Below are 12,795 nucleotides of genomic sequence, written 5' to 3' on the forward strand. Positions count from 1 at the left end.
AAGACTGTTTAGTTTGCTCAACCTGCTTTGCACGCCACAGAGAAACAGGCTTGGGGAAGCTACACTGGAGTCCATGATCAGACTTTGTCTGCACACGGAGAGACTTGGTGAAAAGGAGGTCACCAGAGTAATTGATAAATTCGCTGAAAAGCCCAGAAATGTTGAACTTTGAACATGAACATAACATGTTTATGAATAATAGAGTTTGATTTATGTTTTTCTCCCTCTGTATGGTCAAGGTCACGGTGACCCGAAATAGTAATTCAAAGATGGAATGATTGATCGTTTTCGGTGTCCCGCTTTTTGGTCAAATTTCCCGACAATTTTTGATGAAAAGTTACGATTTGGACCTGAAAAATTCTGGCATGTATGCCATTATATCGCCCTTATGTTACAAAAGGAAAAAAGTTCCAAGTATGGTGGGCAACAATTGCCATAAAAATTTTAATAGGGTACATAACATATCATATCATCATTATAAACAATGTAAAACCCAATTTTATCAAAAATAAGAATTTAAATCAGTTTTAACTTTTACACAGAGAATTAATCTGTGTTTTCAATCGTAAAACTCAGGGCTCACACTGGGCTCAAATTTTAGGGAGAAGTGACTTCTCCCTGGACACTGATTTAGGGAGAAGTGAGGAGACTTGAGGGAGAAGTGGAGAGACTCAGACACAAGGGTTTGCATTTAGAGCGTTTCAACACAGTGTTTTTCTCAGGAGAGCAAAGGGGCGTGGCGCATTACTTTCAAAAAGGGCATTTTAGCGCACAGTTTAGGCAAAAAAGGCAAAAACGTTCCCTGAATACCTGAATTACGGCGAAACATGTAATCACATCAGAAGCAGTTGTGGAAAAAATAACATATAAACAAGCACATTTAATGGTAATTGATGTATTTAACTTACTATGATTTATATTAACCCTTCCTGTGCTGCATTGTTTGATGAGGTTATATATCCCGTTGCTGACTTGTTTAGGCCTGATTATGCTAAATGTACATACTTCACTTGCATTACATGTAACACTAGTTTTAACTGTCCAATTAATACACAATTTGCCATGTGAACTGGTCACACATTTTTTTTTACAATAATCATACCGTAAACACATTTTTATTGATCTGTTGCCATGGTTACCATAGAAACAATGATAAAAACCAGGTTTTTTGTGTTTAAATAATCTTTATAACACTTTACATTGTCAGTTTCAATCTTATTTCTAACAGGACATATATATATATATATATATACATCCACATATCATTTGTACTTTTGTTAATTCGGATATTGATAATACCGGTACATATTAAATATATTTCATAATATAGAAGACATAGTGAACAGATTCTACACCAAAAAATGTACAAAGAACAAGATACAAACAGTAACTTTATAACTACACTTTCTTTTCTGAAATAAACCATGGTCTGTACTTCAAATGTAGTTTCAAAGTCTTTATTCAAACTTCAGCATATCAATAACGCTAAGAAAAACTCAATTAGTTATTCCCATAGCAATGGAACATGTTTTATTTTTACATATACATTAAAAATGTGGATTTTATAATACATCTTAGTAGACACTTAAGACATTTTTTTACAAAAATGTTAAGACAAACTTACATTTCATAAATATATATATATATTATATATATATAATTACATGTTATATAAATATATGCATATAAATATATATATGTATGAGTTGCGTTCTGAGAAAACTGGGCTTAATGCATGTGCTTAAAGTGTAATCCCAGATTAGCCTGTGTAGAGGCTAATCAGTGACGACACTTTCCGTCTAGACTTGATTTTTGGTAAGGAGGGACTTCCTTGAAACTAAAAATACCATAGAAGTGGAAAGTGTCGTCCATGATAAGCCTGTGCGGACTGCACAGGCTAATCTGGGATGACACTTTACGCACATGCATTAAGCCCAGTTTTCTTGGCACACAACTCATATATTATATATATATGAGTATGCATATATTTATATAAAATCTAATTTCAAGCAACAATGCTGAATACATTATAAAATGAAGTCTGAAGTCGGGCAGCCTGGTTATACTTACCTGCTATTATATCAACATAATTTTATTTGCTTTTGCATTATGAAAGGACACCAAATAATTAATCATGAAAAATAAAACATTCAATTGTAATGGCAACATTTTACTTCCAACACACACTTTGGAGCTTTGTAATAATCTTTAATATTACTAGCATTTGGCTGTTTTTAAGTTAAATAGAACTTGTCTGTGCAGTGAAAATGTATCCATGTGTCAAATCAACACATCTATTCAAAACTACCATTTAAAAGTATGGCGATAGTACTACTTAAATGATATAATTTGCATAAGATTCATCTATTGTTAATAGCATAATTTGCAATACACATACCGTATTTTTCGGGTTATATGTCGCTACAGAATGTAAGACGCATCCCCGTTTTTAACCAGGTTTTCCGAAGGAAAAAACTGGTTATTAGATTGGCGAATGCGGGCGGGCTGGCTGGCGGGCTGGCGGGCTGGCGGAATAAGCTTGTCCGGGCCATAACTATGTCGTTCATTGTCAGATTTTAAAATCATTTGGCACATTTGTTCACCATCATTGGACGGTGTGTCGCGCGAAATAATTACGTCGATATCTCCAAGGTCAAGGTCACACTTTGAGTTCAAAGGTCAAAAATGGCCATAAATGAGCTTGTCCGAGCCATAACTATGTCGTTCATCGTCAGATTTTAAAATCATTTGGCACATTTGTTCACCATCATTGGACGGTGTGTCGCACGAAATAATTACGTCGATATCTCCAAGGTCAAGGTCACACTTTGAGTTCAAAGGTCAAAAATGGCCATAAATGAGCTTGTCCGAGCCATAACTATGTCATTCATTGTGAGATTTTAAAATCATTTGGCACATTTGTTCACCATCATGGGACGGTGTGTCCCACGAAAGAATCACATCAATATCTCCAATGTCAAGGTCGCCAGGACTAAAAATAGATTTAAAAAAAAAAAAAACTTACAAAGGGGGTTAATTTTTTTTTGGTCATTTCAAAAGTTCAGTTTGAGTTTTCTCCCTTTATCAGATTTTTTTTTCACAATGAAAACCTGGTTTTGTGACAATTTTGTCCCTTGTTTTACATTATTTTATTTTTGTCCATACATAAGACGCTCCGGCGTAAACGACGCACATAAATCATCATTAAATATTCCCAAAAATGCAGTCACACATGCTTATCCATAAAATGTTTAATCCTCTTTCGTGTTTTATTTCAGATAGAAAATTCATCTTAAAAACGATGCTGGCATTTGCTCTCTCACATTCTCATTGTATTGATATACAGGGGTCTAGCTAGGTTCAAATTTTAGGGAGAAGTCACTTCTCCCAAAGGCCAAAATAGGGAGAAGTGGCCACTTTTCGGGGAGAAATGGTACTTTTGCATCCAGTGGTCAAGCTTAGCTCAAAATTTCGGGAGCTGTCACTTCTGTACAGTTGCGTCATAGGTCTTCATTTTACATGTATTTTGCGGCAAATTAAAGGAGAAGTATTTCCGTTCAGCTTTCAATCAACTCTTTACTTGTCTTATACCCCTCATTAAATTTGCCAATTATCATTAATCAAAAACAATCTTATTTCACACTTTGGGGGACAACATATACAAATACAAACACACACTTAAGTGTTCATTTTTGTTATTGATGTATTTAACTGAGTTTAAGTAATATATTTAACACTTAACATGCTATTTATGTGATGACTAATAAGCTATTTCAATAATAGAGGCTGAACTGGGTGATGGAATTCAAAAGGCTGCATTTCATTTATAATAAGAGATGTTAAGTGTATGAAACCTACATTTTTCTTATTTCTAATTGATTTTAAATTATTCTGGTAATTTTTATTATTTTTTTCCTGTACAGGTTTATCAAATAAAACTTCAAGTTTAACAAAACCAGTAATATTCATAATCTTCTTACTTCCTTTTAAATTTTAAGAAAATCAAGATTAAATCGAATTTATATTGTGCTACAATTTTTTAAAATAAAAATTCATTTAAAGTCTCATTTTACAGCACAGATTCCAAATCTTACCCATAAATGAGCCCTATATTTATTGCCAGTGTGCTAGGTTAACTCTTCCCATTTGATCATTCCTTTGTATTGTTTTAATGGGCCATTTAACTTTGCTGAAGTATAGTTATTGGTAGCCAGCACAAGGCAATTAATCAAGGCTTCACCTATGAACAATTTTAAGAACTCTAATAGCTCCCGACTGTGCATTTGAATGTTCAACTTTGCATGACCTGTAAATGGGGCAACTTCTGACTGAGAATTCTCCTGTGTCCAATTCTCCACATCAAATTGATTTTAATGGTCAATGTGTGGCACAAACAAATAATTAAAAGGTGGAGAAGTTATGTCGCCTTCATGAAATTAATTAGCGACATAAATATTGCCTTGGCGAGCAAATCGCCCACTTCGCCCTCTAGCGAGACCCCTGATATATTTTTTATGCCCCCCTTGGAAGAAGAGGGGGTATATTGCTTTGCACATGTCGGTCTGTCGGTCGGTCCACCAGGTGGTTTCCAGATGATAACTCAAGAACACTTGGGCCTAGGATCATGAAACTTCATCGGTACATTGATCATGACTCGCAGATGACCCCTATTGATTTTGATGTCACTAGGTTAAAGGTCAAGGTCATGGTGACCCGAAATAGTAAAATGGTTTCCGGATGATAACTCAAGAACGCTTAGGCCTAGGATCATGAAACTTGATTGCTAGATTGATCATGACTCGCAGATGACCCCTATTGATTTTCAGGTCACTAGGTCAAAGGTCAAGGTCACAGTGACCCGAAATAGTAAAATGGTTTCTGGATGATAACTCAAGAACGCTTATGCCTAGGATCATGAAACTTTGTAGGTAGATTGATAATGGCTGGCAGATGACCCCTATTGATTTTCAGGTCACTTGGTTAAAGGTCAAGGTCACGGTGACCCGAAATAGTAAAATGGTTTTCGGATGATAACTTAAGAACGCTTATGCCTAGGATCATGAAACTTCATAGGTACATTGATCATGACTCGCAGATGACCCCTATTGATTTTCAGGTCACTGGGTTTAGGTCAAGGTCACGGTGACCCGAAATAGTAAAATGGTTTCCGGATGATAACTCAAGAACGCTTATGCCTAGGATCATGAAACTTGATAGGTAGATTGATCATGACCCGCAGTTGACCCCTACTGATTTTCAGGTCACTATATCAAATGTCAAGGTCACGGTGACCTGAAATAGTAAAATGGTTTTCGGATGATAACTCAAGAACGCTTATGCCTAGGATCATGAAACTTCATAGGTACATTGATCATGACTCGCAGATGACCCCTATTGATTATGAGGTCACTAGGTCAAAGGTCAAGTTCAGGGTGACCCAAAATAATAAAATGGTTTACGGATGATAACTGAAGAACGCTTATTCCTAGGATCATGAAACTTTATAGGTAGATTGATCATGACTCGCAAATGACCCCTATTGATTTTCAGGTCACTAGGTCAAAGGTCAAGGTCACGGTGACCCGAAATAGTAAAATGGTTTCCGGAAAATAACTCAAGAACGCTTATGGCTAGGATCATGAAACTTCATAGGTACATTGATCATGACTGGCAGATGACCCCTATTGATTTTCAGGTCACTAGGTCAAAGGTCAAGGTCACAGTGACAAAAAACATTCACACAATGGTCATTAAATTTATTTGAACGTATTAATTTAAACAAAAACGTCATTCAGAACAATGTATTACCGGTAATATTTTACCCTATCTGCAAGCCGTTGCATTCGCACATTTGTATCTGTTTTGTCAAAACATCGCAGTATAAACACTGCTGATCATGTGTTTACAAATACCGCAATTAAATCAAGTCTTGACCAGATTTTCCTGTAAATCAGTACACAGAACATTTTCTGTTTCAATAATAAACTACCTAAATGAGCGTAAAATCAAAGATACAGCATTCTCTTCGCTACACAGTATTTTTCAAAAGTGTATACACCCACGCTAATTTTCGCACGCTTTCTAACAGAACAAAGAAAAGTACATGAGCTATAGGTGTGACTAGCGTAAAGGTGGCGTTAGCAATAAAATTGGAAATATGAATTTAAATAAGCCCATTTGATAATACAACAAAACAAAATAAAAAACAATTATTGTGTAATAAACTGCATTTAGGCTATAAATGCAGCATTTGCTGTTTCATAAAAAATAAATGTACCATTTTATTAAAAAAGTATAGGGATGTTTGTTTGTTTTAATGTGTATTGTTTGCAAAACTTTTGTAGCATTAAGTATACCAGCATTCTCAAATTGGTAACACAAGCATTTTATGATGAATATTAAAACAAGGCCTGTTATGAGAAGTGCTAATATTCTTATCGTGATAATCTTAATACAAGTGTGCAAGTATCTTCTACCGATGCCGTGTACAATTCCCTTGTTTATAACATGACTGCCGCTAAGTCTATTACTAGCAACCGATCAGAGAATAGGTCAGATACCTTATTTCAATATATGGCAATCCTAGTATTTTTCAAAAACAAACATGACAGGTAACCAACGTCAGATGGAAAAAGTAAAGGAAAATTAGGTCAAGCTAATTGTTTATAATGATATCTCTTTAAACCTCAAGCCATATGCAAGTAGTGTTTGTTGCCATGATCGCAACATCTTGATTAATTTTAATTCAATTTTTTGTCTCATAAACATTTACTTTGTTTAACAAACAACCTCTACAAAGTTATCATTCCTACTGCCTTTCGGCACCTCATGAACCTGAAAAACTCGTAACTTTATGTTTCCTCGGGCAAATATCTTTTTTGTACAATAAACAATTTCTTCACTGCGTTAACAATCCTGCTACACTCACTAATGCCTCAAGAATGAAGTAAAGTTCAGGTGATTTAGGTCATTAGGTATTTTGCATGTCATGAACTATATAAGTAACAGAAACTTTGAAACTGACAAACACTTTTTGGAATTTTGGAAAAAGATTCATGATTGAATGAAGGAACTTTCATTAATCTTGTAGAACATGCATAGATTTGATCTTCAGCATCTAAAAATATGTGAAATAGAAAGAACGACAATATCTTTTGGAGAGATAAATGTACCTACGTTATAAGCAAAGCACATGTGCGACAATTCCTGGGCTTTTTAGTCTATTTAGTTAACACCGTAGTAACATTTTTCATATATAAAAATGCTCACCCTTCCAACTTTAAGCTCCAAGTGGGACGATGGATAGAAAGAGAAAGTCACATGCTTGAGTACATTTCAACCCATGCGCATTGCACGCTTTTTTCGCATAAAAAAACACTAGCAATACAGGGCAACCATGGCCCTCTTGTTTTAACTCCATGTAATACATCATTAACACGACAAGAACACAAAAGCATGTTTGTTAATATTTGTTAATGTTTTCCCCATATGATATTCAATTAAAAAAATAATGAATTAAATTAATACTCTTAAAGTAACAATCACGCTAAAATATATCGAATATTTCGTTAAATAAAGCTAATCCATAAAAAAATCAATGTTCCTTTTAGCAAAATTTCAACGTTAGATGTTGTCTGGTAGAATTGATTTAAGAGATACAAAATGCTCGTTTTTATTTTTTTGTTGCCACAAATAATTCCATTTATATCTCCCTTGAAATATCCGAACATTTACGGGCGAACACGAGATTGGATACGGTAAGCGTCGGAAGCATGACGCAGCTCTCATGAATAATCATTCTGTGAAATCAAAATGAATTCTGGGTAACTGGAACTTAGCAAATGCGAAAATGGCTTGTATAAATTATGCAAATGAACGCAACCCGAATGAATCCGATCCTGACTCGAAAGTGAAAGTATATTACATCGTGGAACGATATTTTGATATTTAGATGCTTAAAACTTGCCGAATGCTTGTAATATAACGTTTTTACATCAATGTTACTTGTTTTTAGGGTCTTCCTATTGTAATTAACCATCGTATGGTACTACTTGTTGTCGAATGTTTTTATATGGCATAATACAGTAGCCCTATGTATTGGTGAGCGTGATGGTGACTTTAAAGAGGTAATGATTAAAAGGTGTTTTATATTAGAATCTATAGATTATTGCAAATTTAATATGCATGTGGAAAGATATTAACTCAGCATTACATTGGAGTACAGTCCACGAGCGGTAAATGCAGACAATTTCCATTCTTATCAGGACACTGCCGCGCGATACCGAGGTAGCAGTTTGCTACTGTGCATGCCAAAAAATAAAAACATTGTAATTAAAAATTGTTTAAATAATGATAATTGTATAAAAAAATAACAAATGTTTTTATTCACAGGTATGTCTACAATATGAATTAATATACGACCCGTAAAGCATTATGACAAATTAATATTTAATTCATAACACAGTCTTGGCATTAATTTTTTTTAGGCTTTAGCCTGGCTGGGCTACCAGCTTGGAAATTTCACTAGCTCATAGAGCTGTAACGATTCACCCATCATTCGATTCGATTCGATTTAATACCAAAATTAATGGTCCGATTCGATTCAAATTAAACTATTTGCTGCTTATTTTGCAAACTAGTTTATGTTTGGTTTGTCAAGAGCATGAATTAATATGTTTGGTATTTGTTATTAACTTATTATGTTGTACATTTAAAGTGTTTAATTTTTAAAATAAAATTTAAAAACACAAGATTGTTTTATAAGTAACAAATTTAGTGAACAAAACTTCCTGTTGAGTTATTTTTAAATAACATCAAATGCACAATGTATCACATGTATTTAACAGAAAAACAAAACAAAAAACATGTTAGTATAAAAACATCTTCCAGTTGACTTTTTAAGAGAATGCACACAGTTTAGTTAACAAACAATATGGGTAACTAACGTCAACAAAACACGTTTTGCAAGTTACCTTTGCATCAGAACTTGCTCCAAACCCGAAATGTTCCCATACTTTTGATTTTAATTTTGACGTCTTTTGGCGTGCTTATAGCAGGTTTTTTTCCCACTTTTTGGGAAGATAGCCCATGGCTTTGGAATTGGGAATTTTATCGGCATTTTCATGAAATTGGGAAAATAAATTCATTAGCCTTTTTTTCCACCAAAAAAGTCCACTGATTATAGAAAATACTAAATTTTACATAACTCTTTATAATCATTCAAATTAAAAGAACAAAATCATATAATACTTTGTTAGATGTAATTGAATTAAAATTGAGATAAAATACGCATTAGACACTTATTTCTAAAAAAAAATAAAAAAATAAAAATATTTTTTTTTTTTTGAAATTGGGAATTTTTAGCCACGTTTTGGAAAAAAAGTATACTTTTTGGGATTGGGAACGTAGCCAAATTTCGGCTATAAAATCTGGCCAAAAAAAACCCTGTATAGAAGCCATTTACCGGCTGATGTAATGCTCAGCATGTTATTCATTCAATAATTGGCTATTGACCAATCACAAGACATATTACAAATGACAATAACGTTTAGACGACGGATTTGGAAAATAGGGTTTCAAATGCGGATCAATCGGCATTGCAGTGAATCGAATCTAAATTGGCTGTATTGGTATCGAAATCGAATAGATGGCGTTGAACCGGTTTTTCGGTGCATCGAACCGAATCGTTACAGCTCTACTAGCCCGAATAAATTTAAACTAGCCCGAAATGAATGTTGTAATTATTTCACATTTTTAGCTATATTTGCATTGAAGAAACATAGAACAATACAGATTAAACAAATAAACACTTGTTTATGTTTTATTCACAGTTAATATCAGACAAAAATTTTATCAGAAGGTCTCAAGACATCTTCATTCATGGTCATCGTCCGAGTCACAGACATCCAGGTCTGACATGTCAGGTTTGCTCTTAAAGGCGGCCTTAAAACAAAAAAATGTTATAACGTATGAATTTTCCACTCAAACATCTGAATAAGTAAATGCAATGTCAAACTAGCAATAATACCTGTGCATAATAAGTAGAACAAGAAGGTAACTTTCTGCCCTAACTTCTGAGCCGGCTTAATATAAAACGACTTGTTTCATTTGGCAGAAGTTCCATTGCCTAAGCCACATCTGCTTTGTCGCCAATTGTACCAGCATCTAAAATGCAGTATTATAAAACATTTGAATTTAATGTCAGGAATCATAAATTAACAGATAAATGTTATCTGTTAAAAACTATACTTGTAAGTTAGAGCATGATATTTAATTGCATGTTGTTTGCTTACATTATGTATGAATTGCACTTAACAGCCAGCTAGTCAGCAATGATGGCTCAGAATCAAAGTCCCCGATAATTGGAGACATAAAAACGAAGCCATGACTGATTATTCTTCCATAACGGTTGCAATTTTCGTTTTATTGACTGTTAATAATTTTTGTTGCATCCTTCATTGTCATTTTGCAGTTGATGTGTCTGCGTTGCGCGCTCAAAATAACGCAGAAAAGAAATTAAAATATATTTATCGCCGCATGTTCTCCACCCAGTAGTAAACAACCTTATAGCGTCTCGCAAGATTGACTTACACCACTGTTCAATAAGCGTCTTATCAATGAGTGCTCAAGGGAAATAACAAATGCAGTTTTTTAATAAGCGTCTATATGAATCTATTTCGGACATGTTACTAAGTTCCGACACGGAAAAATGCACTTGACCGATCAGGCTACCGGCTTGGAATTTTCACTTTACCGACGCAAATATCACTGACTCGACTCGGACGATGGCAGTCTGCAAAATTAACCCATCGCCTGATCGCCAATGCGATGAAATCTCAGCTCTGGCGATGTAAAAAATGAATATAGATCGCCTGAATTGCGATGAAAAAAAAATCAGAGAAAATAAACCAATAAATAATCAATTTACGCATTTCAGGTGTAAATTCTTACAGTGACACCGCTTTGGTTACTTCCCTTAGTTTTCTATCGTTAGTGATCTCCCTTAGATGTTATAGAGAGTGTAAAGTCCGGCTCGCATATTTAAAATGTCGTAATACTTTTGGTAAACTGAAATTCCATTCTACGCCGATAAATGAAATAATAGTGCGTTTTTTTTTTATAAATTAAGTAAAACGGTTGAATGTATGTTATTAATAGCCTTGAAATTACGAAATAACCGTAACAGTGTTTATTATTCATATGATTAAGATCGATACCCGTGAGCACCGGCTTTGAATTTGTACTGGTAAATACTTGCTGCCGAGAATTACACTTTTTTCGTCTGCTAAGGTCAAAAATGTTTAAGCTTAAAGCGCCGACATCTAGTTCTGTCCCTGGAAAAAAGAAGTTGCCACCACCAACGGATGAGACTGTAGCGAAACGCAGGAAATATGAGCAGCAAGTATGTTGCACTTTTAGTCCTATTCGTAGGCGGCTAAGGATAAAGACGCGCTTGTACTTTTTTCATTTTCTCGAATATGCCATGTGGGCGGGGTAGTTTAAAATGAAGGACTGATCATTCATATCACAATACAAGTTGACTACGAGATCAGGGTTTTAATTAATAGTTATTGCAAAGCCATTAGAGTGTAAAAACAGTTTACTATACTATTATTTATTTAATTATTGTCTGTTTCGCGTGATCTACTGCCGGAGATTAACTAGTTTATTCGGTCACTGCTTTATATAATAAGCCTTTAATCTTAACCCCCCAATTGCAATCTATATGGAACTTTAAATAACGACTGTTGTTGAATCGTCCTTTCATGATAATGTCACTGTAATGAATTCATTTTTGTCTGGCTATGAAAAATTCCCTCTGGCTATGACATTTTCAAAGTTTCATAGCCACATTGGCTATGAAGACAAAAAAGTTAGTTTTGCAGACTGCGATGGTCGAGTGGGTTACGTCAAAGACTGATAACACATATAACACAAGAATAAATGTTCCGTTAAATTTCCAAATGAGAAAACACAAGAATAAATGTTCCGTTAAATTTCCAAATGAGAATTAAGAGTTTTAATAGGTTATGGTCTACATTTTGTTCATTTCAGAATGCGATGTGATTTAATTGGAATTCAAATATGAAGTGCCCTAAATGCGGGATAGAAGGGGACGGGAAGTTCTGCCAGGAATGTGGGACAAAACTGGCTGTAAAAGCAAAGGTGGTTCTGTGCCCTGGAAAAGATGAGGACGGTACTCCGTGCAATGCTGAACTATTATCTGATCAGAAATTTTGTAAAAACTGTGGACATCAAGTAGATCCAGAATGGTTTGGGACTGGTAGATGTGGAGAATGTGGAGCAGTATGTGCAAAATGTGGTACAGCAAAAGCAGAAGGTACGTGTTCAAGACATTACAAAGTAGTCCTGAAGTTTTAATTTTAAATTAAGCCTGAACTGTACTTTCCCTTATTGTGCATACAATTTTGCACATAAATAAAGGTTGTTTATGGTTGATGTTTCTTTCAATTAATAAAGTTTGTTAATAGAGGGAATATTTGTGTCGGTCTGTCAGTCAGTCCGCATAAAATGTTTATCATTTTGTGTATCAAGTTTCTTCCTCATTTCTCAAGCATTTGAATTGATACTTCAAACCTGCTGTCACAATAAAGTGTAAAATGTTATCACAATGAAATGTTGACTTATGTAGTGGATACTTTGTTCATAATAGTGATAAAAATATTTCAAATTTACGGAACATATTTGACACAGTGATGTTGCATTATTGAGTCATCTTTGTGAAAAGGGCATTGTACAACAATGTAAGTGTAACCCTACCAATTTCACTGGAAG

The 12,795-nt window shown here is 34.5% G+C and overlaps 1 protein-coding gene, 1 long non-coding RNA gene and 1 pseudogene across 2 annotated transcripts in view; 2 read left to right on the top strand and 1 right to left on the bottom strand.

The window, feature by feature from the left end:
* Window positions 1-12,795, top strand: part of LOC127834890 (zinc finger protein 585A-like) — a 124,614-nt gene that overhangs the window by 90,142 nt on the left and 21,677 nt on the right. The gene's annotated exons all lie outside the window — the stretch shown is intronic.
* The window catches only part of LOC127834880 (polyubiquitin-C-like), a 321,474-nt pseudogene that overhangs the window by 4,941 nt on the left and 303,738 nt on the right, over window positions 1-12,795 (top strand).
* LOC127834921 (uncharacterized) lies at window positions 9,818-10,581 on the bottom strand. The gene is made up of 3 exons (XR_008028287.1): window positions 10,293-10,581; window positions 10,028-10,164; window positions 9,818-9,942 (listed from the first exon to the last, which is right to left on the bottom strand). It is a non-coding gene; the product is annotated as an uncharacterized LOC127834921 (long non-coding RNA).

Source organism: Dreissena polymorpha, chromosome 6, assembly GCF_020536995.1.
Source record: "Dreissena polymorpha isolate Duluth1 chromosome 6, UMN_Dpol_1.0, whole genome shotgun sequence".
Classification (NCBI taxonomy): domain Eukaryota; kingdom Metazoa; phylum Mollusca; class Bivalvia; order Myida; family Dreissenidae; genus Dreissena; species Dreissena polymorpha.